The sequence below is a fragment of the Pithys albifrons genome, chromosome 9, assembly GCF_047495875.1.
Source record: "Pithys albifrons albifrons isolate INPA30051 chromosome 9, PitAlb_v1, whole genome shotgun sequence".
Taxonomy (NCBI): Eukaryota; Metazoa; Chordata; class Aves; order Passeriformes; family Thamnophilidae; genus Pithys; species Pithys albifrons.
This window is the reverse complement of record NC_092466.1, coordinates 31,335,901-31,361,319: the sequence shown is the minus strand read 5'-3', so window position 1 is coordinate 31,361,319 and position 25,419 is coordinate 31,335,901. Positions and strand designations below refer to the sequence as shown.

General features: G+C 41.8%; 1 long non-coding RNA gene across 1 annotated transcript; it reads right to left on the bottom strand.

The window, feature by feature from the left end:
* Positions 1-660: 660 nt before the first annotated feature.
* On the bottom strand, positions 661-21,549 carry LOC139675946 (uncharacterized). The gene is made up of 7 exons (XR_011698568.1): positions 21,479-21,549; positions 19,684-19,836; positions 18,837-18,886; positions 15,455-15,569; positions 12,657-12,945; positions 4,252-4,350; positions 661-3,395 (listed from the first exon to the last, which is right to left on the bottom strand). It is a non-coding gene; the product is annotated as an uncharacterized lncRNA (long non-coding RNA).
* Positions 21,550-25,419: the final 3,870 nt, after the last annotated feature.

The window sequence follows — 25,419 nt, the reverse complement described above, 5'->3', positions numbered from 1 at the left end:
TTTGACCTGAAACAGATTGAATTAAGCTCTGTGGGGGAGGCAGCATTAAAAGAAATAAAAATAAAATTAAAAAAAATAGAAATTCCTAGATTTCAGAATCTGCCACAAGGTCACTGCAGTCCTTAATTAGCTGAATACATTAAGAGAAGGCTGGAACACAGATTCCATAAAGAGAGCAAATGTATGTTTAATCCTCTGTTCTTTGCTTACAGATTACCCTTTCAGAACAAGTAACCTTATTTTCTTTTTAAATATCTATTTACCTTTTTGAGCTTTGCATAGCAAAGCAGGGTTTCTTTTTTTATTTCCTTCCCACTGTTGCAAAAGAAATTAATTTGTTGCTAGTTGCTATGCATTGGCAGGATTTCTGCATAAAGAATGTAAGCCATCTATCTTTGTATTCAAGATATAGTTAATCTGGCAGTTAAAATACTTTGGAAACATTTTGATGACTTATCTGGAAAAGTAGCTTTGCATTTTCAAAGAAAACTCAGAACTGTATTGCAAGGGGAAGATAAAAGATATATGAAGTGTTTGTTCCAAGCGATAGTATTCATTTAAAGATCAGAATGTAACCCCACCCAAGCAATTATTGTGGAAAAACAAGACAAAAATCCTTATACAGCTTTCTGACACAGTCTTTATTTGGGAAACAAAATAACTATATTACAGTTATAGTCTAATGGATTGCAAGCTGTTTTATTAGAGTCAGCTGAATCCTGTTTAGCATAAAAAAGAACTCTGTTTGCTATCAAGAACACATTTACATTAATATGACTTTGACAAAGTAAAATAAAATCGCATTAAGATGATGTAAGTAGATAAGACAATGAAATCTCTGTGAGATAGTTTTGGCACACCAATTAGAGTCAAGTCCCTACAGGAAAGAAACATATTTTTACACGAAGTATCCATGTGTTTTAAGTCGTAGAGTGGCCAAAATTAATCCCATGCTTAAAATATTTCCAGTCAGGAAAAAGAGAAAGTTTATTATTATTATTTTTATTTTTCCCTTGAAAGGTAAAATTTCTGATAAACTACATTTTTATTTGCAATAATACAAACAAGTTTTGTTCTCCATACTAGCCTGTAATCATCTTGATTATTGCAAGGGACTTTCCAATATAGAGCAGCTGAAAACAAGGTTTTAGATTACATGGTAATTTAGGAATGCATGAAAAGCCAAGCAGTCACCATAATAGAGCACTGCATAAACTCCATGGCTTTTACAGCAAAACATAACATATGTTTTGTGATTCATTCAAATGATTTTTCAAGTTTTTTGGTCAAAAAATATGCCGAGCTCTAGTACTGGTCCTATATTTAGGGAGCCTGACTCTCAAAAAATGACGACGACACCATCCCCCTCACTTTGATGTCTCTCCTTTTAGTTTGGTCATTAAAAGCTCGGCATTGATGGATGGTGATAATGCTGTGGGTTTTATGAGTAATCAGGCCTTGGCAGCCACAATATTTCTTTTGTAGTAAAACTTTAATATTCCTTTGGCCGTGCATAAACTTTTTCTGCTTTTGGAACTACGTAGCACAAGCTACTTACTAAGCATTACAAAACAGTTACTGCCCAAAAGCTGGTGTTTTATTTAACACCTGGCAGGGCAAAGCTTTTCCCCCTTGGACACTCAGAGCTGGGGTGTAATAACCCTTCTGTGATCAAGGCAGCAATATAGTCACAGGAGGAGCTCAGGTAGGGGAGAGGGATTTTTTGGGTGCGCTCCAGACAGAGCACCACAGACACCCCTACTCTCCTCTCCCCCTTTCACGTAATTTTAGTGAACTTGCTGCAACAAACACCAGGTGTCTCCACTTAGCTGGGCTACAGCTTAAAAAAGGGGCCTGCTACCAAAATAAAAAAAGGGAAAAAAAATAGGGTTGTTCCTTCCATGGCTTCTAATCTGCCTGTTGTAATGCTGCGTGCGAGGCCGAGGACGTACAGACACGAGATATTCTCGTCCCAGGGTCGTATTTTATTTTGTCACTCAAGACACCTCTGTCAGGCAAGGCAGGACTTTCAAGAGTTTGAAATAATCCAAATTCAATCACTTTAAAGCTGCTACAATATGCAAGTCCTGGCAGCCGTTTTAAATTAATGGAACATCAGATGTGCTCTGATCCTCTCAATTTCCTTGGGCAAGGGAAATTCTGCTGCGGTGGTAGCGGGAGGGGAAATATAGGGCTATCAGTAAAATAAATGTCAGCTTTTGTCTGCTGATAGAAAAATGCATACAGCAAAAAAACACACACAGTATTTATTGCTCTGTAATTAAAATCTATTTCTATATGTGGTAAGGATTATCTTAGTGGTTTGGACAAGTGAACACTGTGCAGTCTGATCCGCAGGAAAGGACATTAAATTAAGCCAAAATACAAAATTGCTTTTCATTTGCCCTTTTCCAAATACAGCTCAGTATTTTGTTTGTGTGTAGATATTTATTTATCGTGCCTGCTCATATGTTTATCAATAAAAATATTAGAATATCCACCTTCAAAGTCCAATTTCAGGGCATAGATGGGCTTTTGGCAAAAACTCAAGGTGGGGGATGGGAAGAGGGGTGGGAGGAGGAGCTCAAAAAAACTCCATAGAAAGATGCCAGCCCATGGTTGGGAGTTTACTTAGAAAGTGTAAACATTCATTGGGTTTGTCAAAAGGTTTATAGACTTGAGAATCTTTTGATCAAACCTGGGCTGTGTTTTGAGGATACTTGCCCTGGAATATGGTTTTCAAGATGCAGTAGCTTTGCTTTTGAAATACAAACAAGCCCAAAAATTCAAATCAAGGCTCTGAATCTTGCATAAAAGCACAAGCTTTTATGGTGCGTGGTTTCTGTTGATCTGTAGGGCTTATCACCCAGGGCTATGACCTGGCTACAAGGGCCAGGTTTCATAAAATCCTTTTCCTGAAACAAAAATACAATATAAGCTTTCAAAGTTAAATTGAGGACAAGGTATTTCTCTAATTCTGATTTTTCAGTCATTTGCTTTATATGTGGAGAGCCTGGCTTCTTCTGTGCTAACTGGGACTCACATTGCCAGACAGTGTGCTTAAAGTTATTTTTAAAAATGCTAGGTTTTGAAGGCTCTTAAATCCTTTGATGTAAATGAAAATAAAATCATAGTCTGGAACCTAACAGAGACTTTTAATCTTGATCTTAAAAGCATGAATCATACTACAGCATAGAGTAAAACTATTTTCTGTCCTCTGCACTCACCTTCTCTACACATCCTGATATTTGATATTTATAGGTGGCAATTAGAGCTCTCAGGTAGTCCCAGTGCCTCCTGCCAAGCTCTGTACGCAGTTACTTCCTTGCAGTCTACGGCTGAGATTCTTACAATCTTGCTGCTTTTCTCATTTCAATATGACATTTCAAGCAAGCCTGATTAAAACAAAGCAAAGTAGAAGCAAAACATCTCAAATTCCAGGTATGTAACATTATGGAAACAAAACTTAGAGTGATTACAGTCTCAGAGCAGGAAAACTAGTGGCAAGGTAGGGGTGTTGCAATAAAATTACAGAAAAACTAGTCCCATAGCCACCCTGGAAAAGCCAGCCATTGTTTTCTGCCAGATGTGGGGCTCCAGCCCCAACCCATCCCTGACAGCCCAAGCCACTGCCTGGCTGCTCCACTGGGTCTCAGAAGTGCAGCCAGCACACAGATGCCAGGTTTCAAATACTGGATGGAGAAAGACCAGCTGAAGTATGGGGGGTTTTATCATATTTTCATACTGTAAAATTCTGACAATGCTAAAAGGAGAGCATTGCCTTTCAAATCTGACAGCAGAGGCAACCCTTCCCTATGCCTGCCTGGAGGAGGGGTTAGTGGCTGCCAGGATGTCCCTTGGGATGGGCACCAAGCAGGGGCAGCAGGTACCAAACCCCATGGTGCAGCAGCATGGCTGATGGCAGCCAGACACGCTGGGTCCTTCATCCTGCTGGTCATCCCAATGGAGAGGTGTGGGAAGCGGTACACAGCCCGTCAGTGGGTGGGTAAACATGTGCTCTGGTTGGAAGGGGTACTGGGGCCTTGAGATGTGCATGGATGTTGTCAGATCAGGCTTCTATTCTCCAGAATCCTGCCCTGAGTTTTGTCCCAGAAAAGGCTGTGACCTTTTTGTTTACAAGTCCTACAGACTCTTCCCGGTGAGTCTGAAGACAATGCAGGATGCTTCCCTCAGTTACACCCACCACCAAGTCAGGACAGCAGAAACAATTAAGATGGAAGTTCATCCTACCTATAGGAAACCAGGCATTGAATCCCCATATGTCTGAATCCTTCTGTATTTGAAACTCTCCTGCTGGAGTTTTAAGGCGAAGAATTTGAAGATTTGTCCCTAAATAAAAAGTACCAAATTAATATAGCAACACAGTGGAGTTTCCATTTACTGCACACAACAGTCAAGCTATTCAGACTTATGGCTCCCACTGCAATTGTAATTCAGTTTCCTTACTCATACATAATGCTTTTATCTACTCTGAATGGGGTTATCTTTAGTTCCTTAACAAGCCCATATAATTCAGCTGTCACAGTTTCCATAAGAACAATACCTTGGAATTTCCTGCCTTTAATTTGGACTAACTCCTGTCTATAAGCATTGCATTAACAGTGTTTTCAACTTGTGTGGTGACTATGAAATCAATCATTACGTACATGTTACATATACATTTATAAAACTCAAGTGCCGTTTGCAGAGGTAACATCTCAAAGTAATGTAAGGATCTTCTCTGGATAAATCCAACAGCCCCAGCTGGGCTGCTCTGTTTCAGACATTGAAGCTGGTCTGTTTACTGTGAAGGAAATTCCCTTGTGCGAGCAGGTGGAGACGACAGATACGAACCTGCCTAAAGTTCTGCCCTACCTTTTCTGCCATGAGGACTTCTCCTGTTGCCTGACCACAAGAAGATGGTGGTGCTCAGGGCAGAGATGCCTCCTGGCACACACAGCAGCATCCCACCAGCTGCAGAAGTTTTGGGGGAGCTCACCCAGACACCCCACTGTACTGAGCTGTGCCCAGTCTGTGAGGAGAGGTTACTATGCCTGTCTCTGCTGGATGAAGAAACAAGGTCTCTATTTGGTGAAGACACTTAGCAGCTGAGCACTGAGGCTTCCCAATTAGCTATCCTGTAGCACGCTGACAGATGGCTGGTTTTATTTTTGCCTCCCTTACTCCAGGCCATTCATTCAGTGCACTCCTTTTGATTACACAGGCCCAAACCCCAAAACTTTGTTCCCTTTCTCCTGTGTGTGTCAGCTGGTCTGACAGGAGATGTTACCTTTCTCTAAACCACCACTCTAGATTTTCACCATCTGTTTTGTGGCATGGAAGAACAACTCCAGTTTGACTGGGCTCATACTTGGCAGTTCCCTTGAACATCAGGAGACCAACAGCTCTTCACAGAAGTGCAAATTTTATTGCTCCTTTGCCTGCAAACCACGCCTCCTACAGATCTGTGTGCCAAGCCAACAAGGAAGGGCATCAGGACACAGCAAAAGGCAAGAAAGATTCAGCACATAAAGACCTGATACACATCCCTTTCTAGGTTTTCTGCCTCAAAAACACAGGTTCCCAGAGTTCAATATATGGGAGGGCCAAAATTATATGCGTATGCTGAGCAGCCCAAGAGTGACATGTTATTGCATCCCTTCTCCCCTAGCTCCACATTTTCTTCTCATACCAAAAGTTTTCTAAAACTTTGTCTGTATTTTCAAACTAAGAATGTCCTAACTTGTGGAATAAAGAGAACCGGGGATGAAAAATGAGGTTTACATAAGGCTGGGGTGGGTTATCTTCAGCATAGCTCTGGGGAGACCAAGCTGCCCTCTGTGGGAAAGCATGAAACATCGGGAGCCCAGCCAAGGGGCTCAGGGCTCCCCGAGCACTCCCAACACCACACACAACCACTTCTGAAAGAACCTCAGCCTGGAACCCGCTGTTGTTATGCTGCTCACAGGGATCATCTCTTGCTCATTTATCCCCTGTTCACTTGTGATCAATGGTCCTATGGAAAAACAGGATCACTAATAAGTAAGTAGCAAAATATGTGCTCTACCTTTCCAGCTCTGCCTATAACAAAGACTATCAGCTGGTCTAAATTACTTCACCTTAGTCATGTTGATTTTTACCAGCTGGGAAGCTGGCCCAGGTTTCCACTGGTTCATGAGGGAAATAAACCATATAGTATCATGGCTGAACTGATGACGCAGGTAGACCACAATTTCCACAAAATGAGGCTGGAAAGAGGGGAAAGCTGTTTGCATTGACCAGATGGCACAAGCACAGTTTACCAAGTGAGAAAAGATTATGGAACCACAGAGAGGCTGCTGCTGGCTTGGCTGGGGCTCTGGCACCAACTCCCTCCACAAACCCCAGCTTTCTACAGAGTCTGTGAGAAGATGAGAATGCTGGTCCAAGGCTGAGCAGGCACTGCCAGTGACACAGCAGATGCATATGTTCCTAAGAATACTGAGGGGCAGCCTGGCACTCTGGCGAGGGCTGGAAGCTGCATGGCACATGCACAAGCAGCCACAGCTATCATTAGGGTTTTGCTGCTTTGGCACCTCTTCCTAATTTACTTAATTACTATTTATACCATTCTGTTTCTGTTTCGAGCCTTTATGAGATGGTAATGTGTTTTGCGCAGAGCCAAACTTTGGAAGGAGGCTTTGGAAAGAAGTCATTCTAAGGGAGGATAAAAAATGCCAGAACACTGAGAAGTGCCATTCCCAAGAAAGGGGATCAGGACGAGTCCCTACGACTAGGCCAGTGCTCTCCTGCCTGGAGGTCCAGGAGGGTCTACGGAATATACTTGGAGAGTCTGTGAAGCCTAATGGGGAAAAAAATCAATCTTGTTGGCAGCAGCTTTCCACACCTAGGTCTGAACCTCCACTGGAAAATAGAAGGAGAACTCTTCAAATCAGAACAGGTCAAAACCTGCAGCATAAGCATGTCCCTCCTCTGTCTCTGAAGTAGCCATTAATGGTGTCCAGCTGATGAGTGAGTGATGGCTGGGCTTCACAAACGAAGGTCTGGGAAGGGCTCTCCCCACATGGGTGTGCCCTTCTTGCCTGTGCAGTGGATTTTTTAGGTGAGGCACAGCATGTGCGGAACTGGCCCCACCCTTTAACTCCTAAGGTTCATCTGCCACGGCCGAGCGAGCTTGGACGGTGACAGTAAAGTCCTCAGGACTACAACCTACAGCCCCTGGTATTCCCAGGAGGTTTACCCTCCAAGTACTAACCGAGGCTGACCCTGCTGAGCTTCCGAGATGTGATGGATCGGGCGTCAAGGTGGCGTTTAACTGCCTAGCTGATGAGTACTGAAATAAACGACCTAGGTATTGCAATCGTACTGCAAAGCATAGGCAGAGAGTAGAGGGTAACACTTTCTTTCCTTTGTCTCAGTCTGTGCCCCAGGGACACACTTGTCATGGCTTGGCTGGAGGACATATGAAGAGAGCTCCTGAGAAGCAGTTTCTAGAGAAAAGCTATACATGCCATGTCCAAACAGTGCCAATTGACAGTTTTGGTGGTCAGAACTCCAAAAGCTCCAATACAAGCAGCAGATGAGAAGAACACAGCTGTTGATGCTGACATGTTGTTGGCCTCATGGAATGATGATAAACGGCTGGAAATGCACGTGATGCACTGGGGAATATGGATGGAGTGAAGAATTTCAGGCTCACTGGAACATCACAAATGAAAGGGCAATCAACTGAGGATGCTGAATTCTTCCTTTGCAAATCATTTGTAGATTGTTTCACTGCTTCATAATACAATGGGCATCAGTCCCTGGCTTTGGGGAGACAGACATGGCAAGGCTGAAGGCTTCCAGGCTGGTCACACCTGCATAGGGTCCTGAAAGCCTTCCAGTGCAGCAAAAACATTTAAGGTGGATGAATAACTTCAGGTAGAGGAAGATAAGAGATACCTTTTTTCTCTGTCAGTGGATGACTGAGAAGGTGCAGAATGGATCCCCAATAGAAAATCTTCCTTCTAGCAGTAGCTTTTCTTCTTATTTTTTTTTCTTTCTCCCTAAATATTTACATGGTTAGCGAGTCCTCTGGGCAGAACAATCCCAGGCTTCAGAACATGCTGCTACCCAGATACCACCAAGGCCAGGTGGGCACTGACAGCTGTAGGACATCACTTCAAGTCATTCCCCAGGGGGACCAGTTACTGAAGTACTGAAAGCTCTATGTAGAACTACCTTAAAATGGGAGAGCTTATTTCTGTATTTCCATGGCTCCCGTGTTGTTCTCTGCCATCAGCTTTAATTGTTGCTGCTCTGAAGAAAGCCTTTGTTCAGTACCACTGCCTACTTCACAGTGACATCATCCAAGGCTGTGTAAAAAAAGCACAGCCTGGAGTAGTCAGCCATGTGATGATGTATAAATAGCACTGACAGAACAATATTATAAACTCTATTGGTACAGCTGAGATAAAGCGTGCATGTTGCTGATTCATCTAAGATATCGGCTCGAGGGATGGCATGAGGTTCAGTTACAATAAACCTTCTCAGCTAAAAGCATATTACTTCACCATGAATCAGCTCCTCAGATCTTTCATTCTTTTCAGAAAAGCACCTGTCTCTTCCTGCTTCAGTCCTCCATTACTGAACACATGAATTATAGGGCCTGGATTTTATTTCTGCATCCTTTATGCTGAAATACACGGCAGTCGGAGAGTTCTCTAAGGCTTTCTATACACATAGGAAAAGTAAAGTATTCCTAAAACTGCTTGCCAAGTGCTTGGGAACAGTAAGGTTTATGTTATTGTTCACAGCTCTGTTTCTACTTTGCCTGCCACTAGAAAAACAAACAAAGGACCATTATTTCAATAAACCTGGAAATACTGACCCACACTTCCAACATATCTGAGTATGTAATGACTAATTTATTTTATGGTTTTCAATAAGATACATGCAAAGTCAAGTACATGCCCACATGCAATGTGCTTTTGAAATGGACAAAATGAAACCTCATATACCATGCCTAGAAATACAGGAATTTAAGGGAAAAAAAGAAGCCAAGTAATGGGTGACTTGCTCTTTGGAACACACCAGCCACAATTACTTGTGCTGTCTCTCACATGGCGCATGTTTTATGCTCTTGTTGTATTTAACTTCTGAAGTATTGGGACTGTAACATCACCCACATTGATGTTATGCCCCCTCTTCACAGGAAGATCCTGGAGGGAAGTGCATGAACTACAGAACCAAAAGTGAGTGCTAGAGCTGCAGATTCAGGGCAGCTGCTCTTGGGAAGCTGAGCCTCACACTGAAGCCTGAGGACATGTCATGGTCAGAGCCAACTGCCTGGTGTAGGATTCTAACTGCCTGCAGCCACAAACTTACGGGCAGCTTGAGAAACCCCTTCTTGTGGCAAAGCCTCACCCACAATGTGGTTGCCATATTTTAGGCACAATTAAAAGAGGTTTTAAATGTTTAACTTTCAGGTTTCACACTACATCCATGTGGCAAAAAGCAGCACAGACAACAAATGGTAACTTGTAAACAGGAGGATGATGAGTTTCCTCTTCCTCCATGTTGGGTAAGCTCCTCTACCATTGGTATCACACCCCTCAGTGCCTTGCCTTGGACTAATAAGCAGAGCCAGGACACTCCCAGCCTGCTCTCTCACCTTCTGCATGACTCTGTGCCCCCAAAGCCTTCTGTTGTTTGTGTAGCACCTTGCGATCATTACACAATGATGACAAAATCTCTAACAGGGCAGAAGACGTCATTCTCTACTGTGAACACCTTCATTCTGGATCTCCATGGACTGCTGGTGACAGATATAAGCTTCAATAAATGCAATTGCTTTGCAATTCAGCACCCACAATTGCACTTACTAGTTACCTGCTAGATTTCTGTGTGCCGCCAACAGAAGTCCACATTGTGTTCCCCACTGCAGGGTCCTACACTGTGATCGTCACCCACATGAGCATCCACTATGTGGGCATACCCACCCCATTAGAGCAGCTTGCTTGGTACAAGAAGAGCTTTTCATCTGCTGACGGTGCCTCACTTTGCATCAAAGCTGCTCGTTTAGGACCATTAAAATGAGCAAGGCTCATACAATTACGGAACTTCATATTAATTTTTAAAGCTTGCAGATGTTGCAATCTGTACATATGGGAATGGTGCCAAATGTTACGTTGACAGAAGAGTTATATTGGCTGGGGTTTAAAAATAAGGAAGTAGCAAAAAAGTAAAGTCTCACCCTACCACTATCAAAGGCACTACATGTATCTGGTTTTGCACACATCCTTTGGTTAGCAGCTTTGCCTTTCTAATAGTGAGTTAATCAGGTAATGTTTTTATGACCACAAAACCAATAAAATGATGTGAGGGAAAATGACAATAAAAATCCTTCGTTTGCTTTTGATGTGTTTTTTATATTCACTAAATCCTTCTTGCTCTGTCCAGAGAAAACCTTTGCTGCACTGAGTTTCAGAGAGCAATGCCAGCAGTGATCCTACATATCTGCTGCTTGTGTCAACACCCTTCTCCAGGGTGAGAAGTTCTGGGAAGAGCACTCTTTGGAATGCCACTGTGCAGTGTCCCAAAGAAGGTGCAGCTCTTGTGTTATTTTTGCTGAGGCTGCTGGTGGAACAACAGGCTGAGGTGGTTTGCAGAGAGCACTGAAGTGACGCTCAGTGATCTGCATAAGCAACATATGTTTTATATTATCAACATCCCCTTTGTGTTCCAATTGCATGTCAGTACTCGTAGAACTTACTGAGGCAAAGACCAGCTCTGCCTTTGAAGCTCAGGACAATAACAAAATAACCTGCTATTTGTTTATGTTAGTAATAAAATCTACCATCAACTACTTTTTGGTCATGGCCCTAACAGGAAGGCTGGCTGAAGGAAACCTCCTCAGTGAACAGGAGATGAAGGAACGGTTGACTGTGGATTTTCTAAATCTAGTCCAAGCAGCTGATGGTTATGCTTTAAGTTTTCAATTATTTTAGACCCCAGCTTTCCAAAAGACTGCTTGGAAGACAAAGAGAGATTGTAGCATTCACTTCTTCCTAGGATAAATGTTTTGAGAGATGGAGTAGAGCCAAACACTACAATTACAGTTTAACTGAATCCACCAGAAGCAGCCAAAGAGCAAGGGCACATGCACTGCCTCAACATGGCAGGCTCTCCTAGTTGCTGTCTTTCCCAGGCATCCATTCCCACTTCTCCTCTGACCCTGCTTCTATTCCTTCTGCCACATGGTCAGCTGTGTGGATTATCCCATGCCTTAGGGCTGGAAGAATGTGTGCCCTTGTATTGTACTGTGAAGCCATCTGGGGGACTGCAGCTGCATGTGCATAATCACCAGATAGTTTTGAACTGAGATTTTTTGGTATAAACATATATACACATATAACATAGCAATACCATTGCAACTATGGGCATGGTACACAGGAATAGATGAAAGGTACCTTTGTACATAATCCGTCCTTAGGCATTACCGTGGCATTTCTGAAGCAGAAAAAAGTTGGCTTATAGAGCACACCTAAGCAGACAATTTCAGCTTTTGGCATCTCTTCACCAGTATCTTCACCAGTGGTGAACATGTGAAGGGAATGTTGGCTCACCACAGCCTGGCTCAAGGGATTTTACAGCAGAGCATCCCAATACACCATAGACTTACATGTAAGACTTTTAATATAGCAGCACAATTTATTCCTGTTCCCAGTTTAATGGAACCTTTCTGATTACTTTCACAGCATTCTGCAAGGGTTGGGGTTTTTTTCTGCTGCATGAAGGCAAAAGGTCCTAATGGGCTCCTGAAATGCTTTGTGAAGTTAATGTGACTTATTCTCTATCATCAATAGAATGATACTGGAATGAATGAAAGTCTTTTTTCCTCCAAGGTTCTTACTATTCAGTCCTCATATGGCATAAGGGAGTAAACTCTCAATTACACAAAGGCAAATACTGAGAAATCTGTCAAAATCAATAGAGTAATTTTGGACACCTGAGTAATTTGTCCCTTGGTATGATTTGGTCTCCAAAATCCACTCTGAATATCCATAATAACTGTTTGCTATTCATGTACATTTTTAGCTCTGTTATAATTCTAATTTTTTTCCATGTTTCCCAAATAGCTTAAGTCAGTTTCTTTCAGATGATGCTGTTTCCTCAACTTGGCTTCCCTATGAATAACTTCCATCATCACTATGCTACTTTTGCTCGAATGTTTCATTTTTAACAATAAACATCTATCCCAGATGCCTCATTTTCAGCTTCATTAAATGTTTTACTAGTTCATCTTGAGTCACGTCAATATTTACCTTGGACATGGTTCTGTATCCTTTAGTTTCTAATACCAAAATTCTCCAGACAAGCTTATTGTTCCTGGCTTGACTTCTACAAGTCACAGCTTAAAACTCTTTTTGATGTATCAAACAAGATGCAAATTCACTCAGCCATTGGCTTTGCTGCGTGCTGCCAGCTATGCCTATTCCAAACATCTCCAAACTGATTCACTTCAATTTCTGAGTACACACAGGCCCCAAACCTGCACTCAGTTACTCTGAGGTAATTTCAAAGCCATTTAATAACATCTATTAGCAGAATAGAAGCAGAAACCAGATATCAATCTTTTTGGCACAGTACCACAACAGACCATTTTCACTGACCTTCTGCATCCTAGAGAAAGAGTGTCAGGAAACAGAGGGGGTTGCCAGCCCCTGCCTCGTTGTGTTGGTCCCTACTGTGCAAACTTGGATACTCTTCTGGGAGACAGGGCTGTGCTTCCTCTCTCCAGCTCTCTCTCCTAATCAGTAGGACTGACTTGTGCTGAGCCATGTAAGGGATACCTGAGGCACCTCAGTGTGCTCATCCCCAAGCAGTCTCGAGGTGCTGCCTCCAGAGCCATCTGCATCCAGACTGCTTCCTCACTGCTTCAGGAAAGTTGTTCTAAGTATGCTTGAAACAACAGAGAACAAAACTTTGAGAAATGCAATTTTCTTGATAATTTTCTGGATCTTTACATTGAGTTTACTCTAGGTACTTTTTCAAAGCAGTAGCACAAAAAAAGTAGTTTGAGGTTTGATATATTTGTATTTTTTTATTCATGCACTGCACTGGAATAAACATTTTGAATTTTATATTGGATATAAAAAAATAAAGGTGTCAAGCTGAGAAGGTGCTTTGAAAACAACAAAGGACTTTATGTGGGATTGTTTGAGGTCATTCTACCTGTTGTTCCTAACTGTATTTAAATACCTCCTTTCATTTTGAAGTGCCTTTGTCACTCACTGAAATCAGCAGTGCAGACTAGGAGGGCAGCTGGGCACACACCATTAGGGGACACACTGGGGAAGAACACACTCAAATTTTTGGACATGTCCAAAGTGAATATTATACTTGTGCCATCAACTCACATTTGTCAACATGGCCTAGAGAAGCAGTGGGTCGTGTTCTTCTGAGAGGAGAAACAATTTCATATCTCACCAACCTCCCTGAACAAGATACTCCTAGGAGGAGGTCAAGGATATGGCTTTAGATGTTACCCAAGGTGTGCAACAGTGTTTGGCAGAAATTCAGGATATTAAGCTGAGTTCACAGTACAACGATGTCAGTGATGGCCACTCATCACTGTGTGACAGATATAGGGGGCTAGTTTTAAAATCCCTTGCTTGGGTGCTTTGGCAATAGCTGCACAAATGAGTAATTGCAGCAGTGAGCCCACGTGCCATTGCCACCATCCCAGAAACAGCCCATCCGCACAGCGAAATGAAGCTCATATTTCTGTGCACCCCTGACCCCCCTGCAGCTCACAGACTGCTCCCCTGTGCTTTGTCCAAAAGGGCTGTACTGCCAACAGGACAATTGAGGGCTTACAGGGTTTTAAAAGAATTCACTTAACTCCAAAGCAGAGGTGTTTATTTTCCTCTTTTGGTCTAAATAGAATCAGGGAGAGAGAGATGAGCTTGAAATGGGACTACACAAATTCCCTTCTCTGCCCTATATCCCCTGCATATAAACTCCAGTGAAAAAAAAGCAGCTTGAGGGACCACTGTCTCCCACAAACACATGAAGCCAGAAGATAAAAGGGAATGATTGAATACTAGATTAAATGCAAGTTTCATGTAAATGATCACTTACAGAGACCTAATAAAAGATTCTGTGCAATGCATTGTCAGATTTTGCTCTGCCATTTTTGTTTTGCATGTGTATTTAGGAGCTTTTTCCCCTTAGAGAATAATGTTCAGGTTTTAAAATTTATATTATCTGTCACTACATTCATCTGTTACTCTGTGAAAGGGCTTCTTTTTTTTAATAAAGTGTCTTCTTTTCCTTTTCATGTGCTGCTGTATCAGAATGGAGTATTTAGGATAAGCCCTTTCAACCGCAGCACTGCACAGGATGGGATGACATGTAAGAAGGCAGCTTTTGATAGAGTATGATCTCTTTTGACCCAAACAACTAATTAGAGTTTTAGAGGTTTTGTATTTACCCTGGCTGGGGAATGTCAGAGGATCTTCACTGCAAATCTTTCTGCTCCTGAGCAGTCCTCATTTCCAGAGCAAAGGAGGAATCCACCAGGGACAGAGCCTTTGCTGACAGATCCCCAAACACTTGCTTGAGGCAAGAGTGTTGTCCAAAAGCTCTCAGGGTGGGGTTTTGTTTTGAAGAGGGTTTTATTTTTGTTTGTTTGGTTTTGTTTTGTTGGTTTGGGTTGGGGTTTTTTCCTCTCCATTGTGCCAGGGGTGCTACTCTAAAAAATTTACAAACCCCTCCTTTCAGAGCAAAGGTCTTTGACAGGCTCTGCTGGGCACCATCAGATGTCCTCCCACCACTGCTCTCCATCCCACCTTCCAGCTGGAGGGTTCCTCAGGCAGACAAGCTGCACCATTCCCACCTCACCGCCCTGTCTGGTGCAGCTCAGAAAACTCCCCTGCAAGGTGCAGCCCATGTGCTGGCTGAGGCACAGAGATCAGCTCCATCCTTCTACCTCTGCTTGGAATACAGGCGGGGAGGGGACAATATAGGAAGGTACTGCAAACAAAACAGACTGCTGAGGATTCCCATCCAAGCCTAACATTCCCTGCTGTTGCTATCCTGGACAGCCACCCAAGCCAGCTGCTTGCCCAGGCTCTCACTCATGTCTGTACACTCAAGTGCCAGTGGCCCCAGAGGACACCTTTCTCTGCTCTTTGCTCTCAATGTTTCTTGGTAGACCTGTCACCTAACTAACATCAGACCAATCAGTGTGTTTGCTTCCTCTTGCTCACTCTTTGCCTGTGTAACTTCAATTATTTTTTCCTCAATTATTTTTTCTTCACATCAAAATACCTGAAAGCATTCCAATATTTTTTTCCTGCTGCTAAATCTGAGCATTTTATTTGCTCCCATTGATTTATTTGATCTTGTCCAGCACAATGGCTTTACATGCAGTGTTTCACATAGGGCCCATGATTTCAGTGCTGACTGCAAGACAGAGACACGCTATCCCACCTATTTTCCCCATAGCTCTGGGAATTTCCATTTCACTCATCTTCATTCCCACCAGCCATCCTGCACTTGGCCATACGATTGCTTTCCTCCTGGAACAGAGAGAACAGTCACTCAGCCTGCAGGTCATACCTAGATTATCTTTAATCACTGTGCAGCTTTGCTGACCGCAATCTCATTTCTTCTTTCAGAATAAGAGAAAAACCCTCCATGAAAAGACAGGGAGTGCAAAGATGCTTCTGAATTAGACACTGAAAAAAGGTTCAAGGCTAAATTCTTATTACCAGTCTCTCCAGTAGAAACACTGGGTGACTCCAGTAAAATCAGTGGGATTGCAATGGTGTAGCTGAGATCCAGATCAAGATAGAGGTTTGGGAATATGATGCTCTGAGCATTTCTTTTTATTAGACATCTCATCTCCTGCTTTATGAGTTATTTTGAAGGTTTACTGTATCCAAGTAGGAGCAGGAGTTCAGATTATGAACTTTGATCGCTCATGGTTTATTCAATATTTTTAATAAAGTTTGAAAAGGTTCCCTTCCATCAAAGAATGTCCCCTTTGATTAATCAATTGAATTTGATTTTTATTTCATGGAGAATACAAAGCAGTGTACTCCTCTGCCAGTTGTTTACAGGCAGCTTCGTAGCACACAACAGAATAATTATTTTCTAAGTACCAGAGCTGTGATCAGAAATGTTAATAAACTATTCAATAGTGCAGCACCTTTTTCCTCCTTTTAAAAAGAAAAGCCAAACAATAAGGACATATCAAGCCATTTTTAATATAATCTGCATACTTTCCAAATAACACATGCAGGGAAACAGGGTTGTCTTAAATGGCCTTCACATTTACAGCTGTAACAGCTGCAGTAGCAGCTCTGTCAGGCTTGATTTTATTCAGTGTGGAGGATCAACATAAAACCTAGGCTGAAAATTAAAGGGAGTAAGTGTCCCCCTGACAGTCAAGAGAATGATTTTGGTCCAAGAGTATTTCTGGCCACAACTCACTTTCAAAAGCAGCTTTGTCATTTGTGCCTGGCCTTGTCCCAGTAAGTACTATTATGATTTGTTACATTTTCTATAGAAACAGGAGACCATTTATTAGCCCCAAGGTATTGTATTGAGCTTCAATTATGTAATAGGCATTATCCTGCTGAATATCTGAAGCTTTGTAAGAAAGTTTTAGTTCTGGAAAGAAATGTACAAGGTTCTCAAATGATTTCGAGGAAGATCAAACTCCCCCTTTTTTTTGCTAGTTGAAAGAGGAAAGGTCCCTTCTTGATATAAATCATGAATAATTTGAATAGACTTTCTTCTAAAGAAAAACTCCTTTTTCTTTGAAAGCCATTGATAGCTTGGGATTCAAGCAGAAAAGGATAAAAGAAGAAATAATAGTTTCTTCCAAGAAGAGAACATGATAGGTATGCTGCCAAATTAGCGAGATTTTAATTTAATTATAAGAAAGGGGCACATGTGTGATTTGCCTGCTTATGACTGAGGAATGGGAGTCTCTCTCATCCATGGAAGCAGAGAGGGCAGGTCCTCAGCTGGTGTGAGCCCTGCAAAGGCCCCTTCAGTGCTGGGTTCACAGCCCATGAACAGCCTGTTTGCCTGTTGAGCTGCCCTTCAGGGTTCAATAATGTAAACTACTGATCCTTAGTTGAATCCCAATGATTCTGACTTCTCTGAGACATCCACATCTCCCAGACATGTCAAGATAACTACCATAAAATAACTAGTTAACTAGTTACCTGACATCCACAAAATAACTGTTACCTGACTGCCATAAAGTAACTTATAACCAGTCGTTGGGCATCACCCTCCTTCTGTTGTCCCTTAGAGTTTGTTTAAAAAACCCACAGATTTTAAAAAGCACTGACACCTAAATAAAAATTGATCAGCTCCAAGCAATTTCACCCTTCACAAGCCATTTTACATGATTGAAGGCTTCAGCTCCCAGTTCTCAAAGGCTCCTCCAGCTCTCAATCATGTACAAATTTTCCCCCGCTCTCTGTCTACAGCCAGACTCTGGAGTTCCTGTAACTCCCAGGTAAAAGTTCGTCCCGCTGTTGCATCTGATTTTTAATATTTTTAAACTAATAGCAAATACCCCCCCCCACCCACAATGCAAATACAACACATACATGCATCAGCTGCTCTGCCTCAGAGTAGCAAACCCAGTTACTCCAAGGTATTCTAAGGAAATGGAAAAGCCACGTTCCCAAGGCTGACAGATTTCTGAAATGATCTTTCTATAACGTATGCTCGGTTTAACTGGTATTTTAGTAAAATGACTCTAGCTTTATGCCAGCTGAATAGAAAAGCAAAAAGTAAATCAACAAGCTTTTTTCAGACAGAATTCAGTATCTCAAAAATTCACAACCAATGGAAATGTGCTGCCAAGGCTGCAACCTTATTACAAACACAACCAATTCAAACACCACTGCTGTGACTAGGTGTGACTACACTCATTGCATAGCGAGCACAGGTGTGCTTGCATCTGTGTTTTGCCCTCTGTGAGGGCAAGGAAAAAGAAAGAAGGTGATAGATAATACATTTTAACCACAACCATGCCATCCCCTGGTTATTTTTGCAGTATAAATGAGTTATGTATGGATGAGCTAAATTTGCATTTCATTCACCAGTTCCACCCAGAGAAGCAGCTAAGTGCCCTTATTTTTCACAGTGAGAGAAAAGAAGTTGGATTCCCAGTTTATCTTAAAAAATGTGAATTGAAGTAAAATGCATGTACAAGTAGCATGTTTCTTGCATCAAGGGAAATAAGGCATTAAGCCAGAACCAGACCTTGTTTGTGACTATGTAAATGATGAGTAAGCCTGGTAGGGTCAGCAGTGCAGCAGCAGTCACATGAGGCACAGCACACTGCTCTTTGGAAAGATCACTCCACAGCTAAATATACCATTACAGTCACTTCAAGAAAAGCTCTGCATCAAGTTCTAATAAATGCTGTCAGTGACGCTGAGCTCTGAGCAGCATAAACCCAAAAGGATGAAAATAAAATTAACAAGTGGCCTTAAAAACATATTGGAGAGTATTTTTGTGCAAGAACTGAAGAGTCAGAACTTTGGTAGTGAAAAGCATGGCCTAATTTTTATGCCACCCACATTTAACCACCTTTCAAATGGGTCTGGGGAAAAAAACAGGCAGAAAAAGAAACAGAATTTTCTCAGAATCAAAGTGCCAAAAATACCACTAAACTCAACAGACTAAGTTTGTGCAAGTTACCACTCAACTATGTGAAAATACAGAGCTTGTTTCACTACAGTTTTTACCACGCTTGTCCTGATAAATGGTGACTTCCTCCTCCATGAGGGATGCATTAAGGAACCGACACTTACCAGTGAACGGGGACAGCCACACCAACAGAAGTCAAGCCAACACCCCATCCCTGTGACCAAGCAAAACAGTAATTCCAATAAATACCCTTTATATCTCCATCTGATAAACACAGTGCTGAATCTGGAAAAAAAATGAGAGCTCAATAAAACATGAAAGAGATGCCCTTTGATCTTTTCTTTTTTCAGTAGGGTCATAATTTAGTGCTACTACAACAGTAGTTCCAAGGAACTAAAATTGCTTATCAAATGTAGGTTTGCATTCTCTATCAACAAAGTCCTGAATTAGAAGAGATTTCATAATTCCTTATGAATTGCTCTCCTACCTAGTCTTTCTTCTGGAAGCCTGATTAAATGAGTATTATTTCTTCTTAAGTGGTTTTACAGGTCGTTTATCTTAGATTTACGAGTATCAACCTACTTTAGAAGGTATTAGATAGCTTTAACGTTTGACACGTATTCTCTAAATCACTTACAGTGCTCTCCATTTGCACTAGATGACTGGTAATCTTCTCAATATTAGGTTTTATTGACAATGCACCATATAGAGCCCTTATTATATGGTAATGATTTAAGATAGGTGCAGGATTGGGAACTAATAAATCCAAAAGCTCATTTTTGATTGTTGACACAGAGCTGAGGAATAATGTGCATCCACCTAAATCACTCTGTTTCGCAACATCACACACATACGTGTTTAGCCTGTTTGGAACACAACGCAGGGATGTGCAAACAGATCCTTATTCTTGCTTTGAACATGATGGACTCATGCTTAAAGCTCTGTATTTACTCAGAGAAAACCAGCAGTGGATGTGAGACTCCTCTGTGGGGTGGAAGCAGCTGCACTCACCTTTCTGCATGTGGTGGGAGGAGCAGGGGGCTCAGCTGGAATCTCCCGGCTCCTAAGCTCATGCCCAGCTCCCTCAGCTCGTCACAGGCTCCTGATGGTGCTCCAGTCCAAGCACACCTCTGTCATACTTGAGTCACGCCAAGGTAAACATGCCTACTGAGATCAAGAAGCCTTTTGTCTGTGTAGGGAGTTAGTAAAACTGAGATTAAGGGTTTAAAAACCATCCCCGTAATTTATATTTGGGAGACAATATTGAAAGCTGACATATATAACAAAGACATGCCTTCCTGTAGCCCTACACAATAATAATTTCACAGAAATATTGGCATTGATAGTAACTGAATGCACTTGAATAATTGATTTGACTACTTCAATAGATCAGCCCCCATATCTATACTACTCACGGAAAATTAGAGTAGAAGATAAAAATATTAAAGTGAGAGTCTTTGTAAAAAAAAATAATACTCTCCTCAGTGTTCTACAGAATTAAAGTCTCATCTGCAACCATGTAATCCAAAGGTATGACTTTGAAATGCAGTCAAGAGATCTGTATCAGTCCTGCTTTTATAGTATGTCACTGGAAATGGTTTCTGGGGCATCAGAGCTGCGTGATCCGACCATTTGTTAAGTTGAAATGTGACATTTCAAAAAAAGGCTGGAATGATCTCAAAGCAAAACCAACACAAAAATCCGAATCCCTCTTTTATCCAAACAGCTATCTGGTAAGGAAAATTTAGTGAAAAACTGGTGTTAGTGGCAAAAGTGCCCTGTGGCAATTACACACCACTGTAATTGTGAACAGCAGGGAAGTACAGTGAGAGGTGGCTTTCTCTCACCTTGCTCATTCAGGAAAACAACCCAAAATCCCAAAAAAGCGAGGGACTTGTCAGGCTCACTCAGCTGTTTACAAACAAGTCGGTAATAGAGGAACTGGTGCTACTACACCCTGAGCATCCCAAACTCAGTCAAAGTGCTGCAGTGAGCATCGTTGCTACCTTGTCTGTCTTTGGCAAGACCAGTCACAGATTTACTGTGAGAAAGAAGGAGAAAAATATACCAAACCAAAACCAATATTCTCCCAAATTAGGACTCCCCAGCGCAATAAACACGCTTCTGCCCTCAACACAAGGGATTGACTGCAGCCCTCCACCTACTACTGCACTATCAAGTCATTTGCTAACACACTGTCAAACATCAGAAATATGGCAAGTTGCATTTTCCTCATTAGTGGAGCCAACTGCATTCTGCAACGTGCTATCTACATATTTTTAAGCTTGATTCATTCACTCAGTTCCTACATCAGCAAAATTTAGCAATCTTCCACATCTCTCTGCAATGAGTGAAATTTCTTTTACTACTGGGAAGAAGAGAGGAGGTCAAGAAGGCTTGGGAAAATTTGTTAGCATGATCTGTAATATGAATTTGGCAGAAAAGAAATTGAGAACATTTCTTTGGAAAACAATCAAAGGGCAAAGTTTTCCTCCTGGAGTTGCATGGTAATTCTTGACTTACATGCTCCAAAGAAACTTGCTCTGATGATTAGAATAGCAAACTATTCGCTGTCTGCCTGACAGACCAAAGATGGTAATTTTTCCTCCCTTTGTCAGTATCTTTCTGTTCAGGCAGGGCCATGTGTGTGTCCCTTGACACACAGATAAAGACTGAATGATGCATCTCTTCTCTGGAGGATTAATCCAAGTTAGATATGGCATGAAATGAAATGACAAACAGTAACAGGGCACGTGGCAGAAATTCTATCTGAGTCTGGCAGAGACTGACACATGCTTTCTCTTACCTGGATCTCAGTTGCTCCTGCTGTACATGGAAACTCAGCATCTGCCTTGCTACCCACTCACTCCACCTCAGTACATACAAGTGACCAGGAAAGCTGAGGAAACTTCGGCCTCCAGTATCCACTGCAGCTGTGGTTAATCAACAACATAAAATTATAGTGTGGAACTTTTTGCTGCTGAATAGTGTAGTGGGCAGAAGCACAACTGAGGACAAAAAAGGAACAGAAATTATGTCCTTTGATTTTAACTCACCACTGAGTCTGGGTGCATAGTTTGGCTCCACAAGTTTCTAAATCACCAATCCATGGAAGGGTGTGCCTTCATCTGGTGGAACAGGATGCTCTGCTCCTATACTCTTCCCTAAGCTTCTGCCATAGCCAATGCCAAAGGGAGGACCCTTGGATCCTGCTCTGTCCAGATATGACATTTCTTATGCTACAATCAATGCAATCATAAAAACAGACAAGAAAATTGTCTTGGCTAGAGCTTAAAAGACATAATATTAAAATGTCAAGAAAATGTTGTATGAGACCTCTTCTGAAAGGGCTAAAAAGAGATAAATTAAAACTTGAAATATTCACATAGACCAACCTCAGTGAAGGGAGGCAAAATCCTGAGGCCACCTTTGGGGCCACTGGAGGAATGGACTCACCTAAAAGGTGCTTCAACCAAACTGCAGAGGCTCCCACCAAGAACCACCACCCACATCAGCATCCCAAACTGATACAGGTCCACCAGCCCTCTTCCAGAAACAGAAGTACCAGAGTCATTTAGGTGAATAACTTTTTTGGACCTTCTTTCTCATACCCTCCTGCTGCCAGGCCTCCTGCTGCCCTCTTGTTCCACACATCCCACCTGGCTGGGGTGCTTGTAGCAACATATTTTTTTCCTTTTTTGTTCTTTGAATCAGCTGCAGAAACATTCAAAAATACATTCCAAATACACAGAACTCCCATCAGGCTCAGGCAGCCCCGTGAGTGCAGAATTCTGCATGAAGAACCCCCCCATTCAATGCACTCTCTGTTGAGTCAGGGGCAGCACAGGCTTTAAAGCAGCACCACTATGCTGTAAAGCAGTCCACTATGTAAAATGTCAGGTTGTTTCTACCCTGGAAATATTTTACATTCCGTTCTTTCTGCAGCATTACTAATTCCATGTCCTGTTTAATGCTCTGCATCTGAATGGGACTCTCAATTACATGAGTCACTGCAACTATCCTTTGATTATTATTTTTTTGGTACACGTGATCTGAATCCTCAGCTGCTGGAGCCCAGAGCTTGCTCTGCACACTCAGTGCCACAACAAAATGCTACATTCAGTTTTGAGTTGCTCATGGTAAGCAGCACTGCTGTCACCTTCTTGTGAAGGGAGGTGGAGAAGTAGAGGTTCTCCAGAGGCTGTTCAGGTAAGGAGAGCATGTACACCTGGATGGATGTGTTTGGGTGGCCAGCTCAGCCACTGCTGAAGAGCCCAATTTAACACAGGCCAATGCTGACTTTGCCCACATTTTGTGGTCAGGTTGGCAGTGTAAGTTATTGAAGAAAATGTCTTTTTCTCACTTGCAAAAAGCTGAATTTGAAGCCTACACACAGTGGCTTTTCTGGGAAAGCCAATTTTCTAGGAATGCCAGTTACAATTTTAGGAAGGAAACAATGTGGTAATTTTCAAATTCAAATCAAGTTTTGGCACAGAAGAAAAGAAGCAAGGTTTGAGAAGAAAAGGTCATGACAAAACACTATGAAAGAGGTAAAAAATTGTTTTCTCTTTTTGTCTCCTTTTCCATCACTTTCAAGCCAGCTACTTACTAGAAAACCTGCTTTCCATCTAAACTTCCATCAGTCTGTCAGTATAATGTAGGAAGGCATTGCCTGAAAATAGAGCTTTTCTTTTACTAGGGGATAATTACTAGTTGTTCACTGTCTCATTATAAAATGCTAGTAAAGACCAGGATTTTGCCATGAAGATGCTAAAAAGCATCAATATTATATCATATAGGAGAAAATATTGTGTTTCATCTGTCCTCTGACCCTGGAAAATCACCACTCCTCTGGCAGAGCAGGTAGAACATGACACCTCTTCCCTTCATTTCTACACGGTCTGATTTAAATTGAGAGCTCTGTAGGGTGGGAACCCATTAGGAAACATGCTATGTATGTGCATAGAGAACTTTGTTACATCAACAGTGTGGCAAAAAAAAAATATCCAAAGATTGTTGTACCAAAGCCTCAGCTGTAGGTCCCAGGAATGACAGCATAATTATTTTTAGAGATGACTATAGCAGTAACTCAACATGACATGAGAGGCTGGAGAAACAGCAAGCCTGATTTAAACCAATGGAAAAGCCAGGAATGCAGAATGGAGAGTATTCTTAATGCACCATATTGCATCTGAACATTTTGTTCCTACCCATCTATCCAAAGCATGACGTTTTGCATTTCATATTAACATTCTGAAGACATTAGAGTCTTCAATTCAATGTTCATATGCTGTGTCAGAACATGCACTCTGACTGCTTAGAGAGATGCTATGTCTACTCTCTACTCATCTTCCCTCCTTCAGCCTCCTAACCATCCTTCTTCCCACTTCCCAAATTCCCAGGGGCTATTTTTTATTGGTAACATTATTTAGTTCAGCAGAAAGATGGTTACAAATACAGTTTGTGGGATTTGGACTTCACTTTGGATTTCTGCACTACCTCAGCTGTTATGCATATGTACTGACTGCTAACAAATCATCACAGTATTACTTGATGTTCATATACAATTTCTCATCTTCAAAGCACTTTAAAATTTCCCAGAGGTTCTACAAAATCTGGGAGAGAAAGAGAGAAAGAGCTATGGGCAAAAGCCTTTCTTTAGCATTAGTCTTAACATAAATCACAGCTAGTCCCTTTCTGCTCAGAGCTACAGCAGGAATGTTGCAGTCCTCAGATTTAGGTCTGAAGTGCTAAACAATGCTAAATTGCCAATAACACATTTTCACTAAGAAGTATTTAAAATACTCTTTGTCATATGGACAGCTCTCTTCAAAAGTTCTGTTCTCACCTTTGAGTTCAAAACCAGGGAAATGGTGACATTAGCATAGTGTGCAGGGAGATGGATTTATGTATCAAACCAAAGGACATTTTGATTTCAGAAAGTTTTGATAACAAAAAAATATTGCTATTTTATAGCAATAAAACAAAAAAAGAACATAGCCAGGAATCAAAATATTTTTTTAAAGGTGAAACTAATAATGCTTCAGGAATTCCTTCAGTGTTAAAAGCAGAACAGTTAGCTTTTAATTGCTGAAAGGAAGCTCTCACGAATTTGCTGGCCAGCACTGGAAAGAGCAATCAAGAAAACTTGGAAGTGAACTATTACAGACCTTACTTCTCCTTATCTCCTACAGGAGGACTAATCTCTCTCAGCACATGAGACTCTGTCCACTTCAAACACTGACCCATTGCTTTACAAGAGCTTCATGCCCACATGTGGCTCACACTCTGTAGAGCACACCCAGGCTGCTGGTGCCCAGCACAGCTCCTCGGTGCTGCCTTCCCACTTCCCGCTGACCAGCTCATGGCAACGACCCTTCCAGCTGCACTCTCAGCCCCACACCTGCTGGGAGCAGCCCCTGCAAGTCAGGCACCACCAAACCAGACCTTGCAGGAAAAATGTTACAAGCTATTTTTTCTCTTTTGACTGGGCTGAGTCAGGTTTGCCAATTTTTTTGCATTTACCACCATCAAAAATGGGGATGAAATGAAACAAACCCTAACTTTTTACTTAGGGAGACAAATATGAAAATGTAATGAATAAAACACTCTATTTCTCAAATATTCCACTAAACATGTAATCCAATCCAGTCTTTACACTTCAAAGCATGACTTGTACTTCACATGCTTTCTAGGGCACAGAGTTCTGTGACACAATAAATACAGGCTACAGTTTTGAAACAGAGA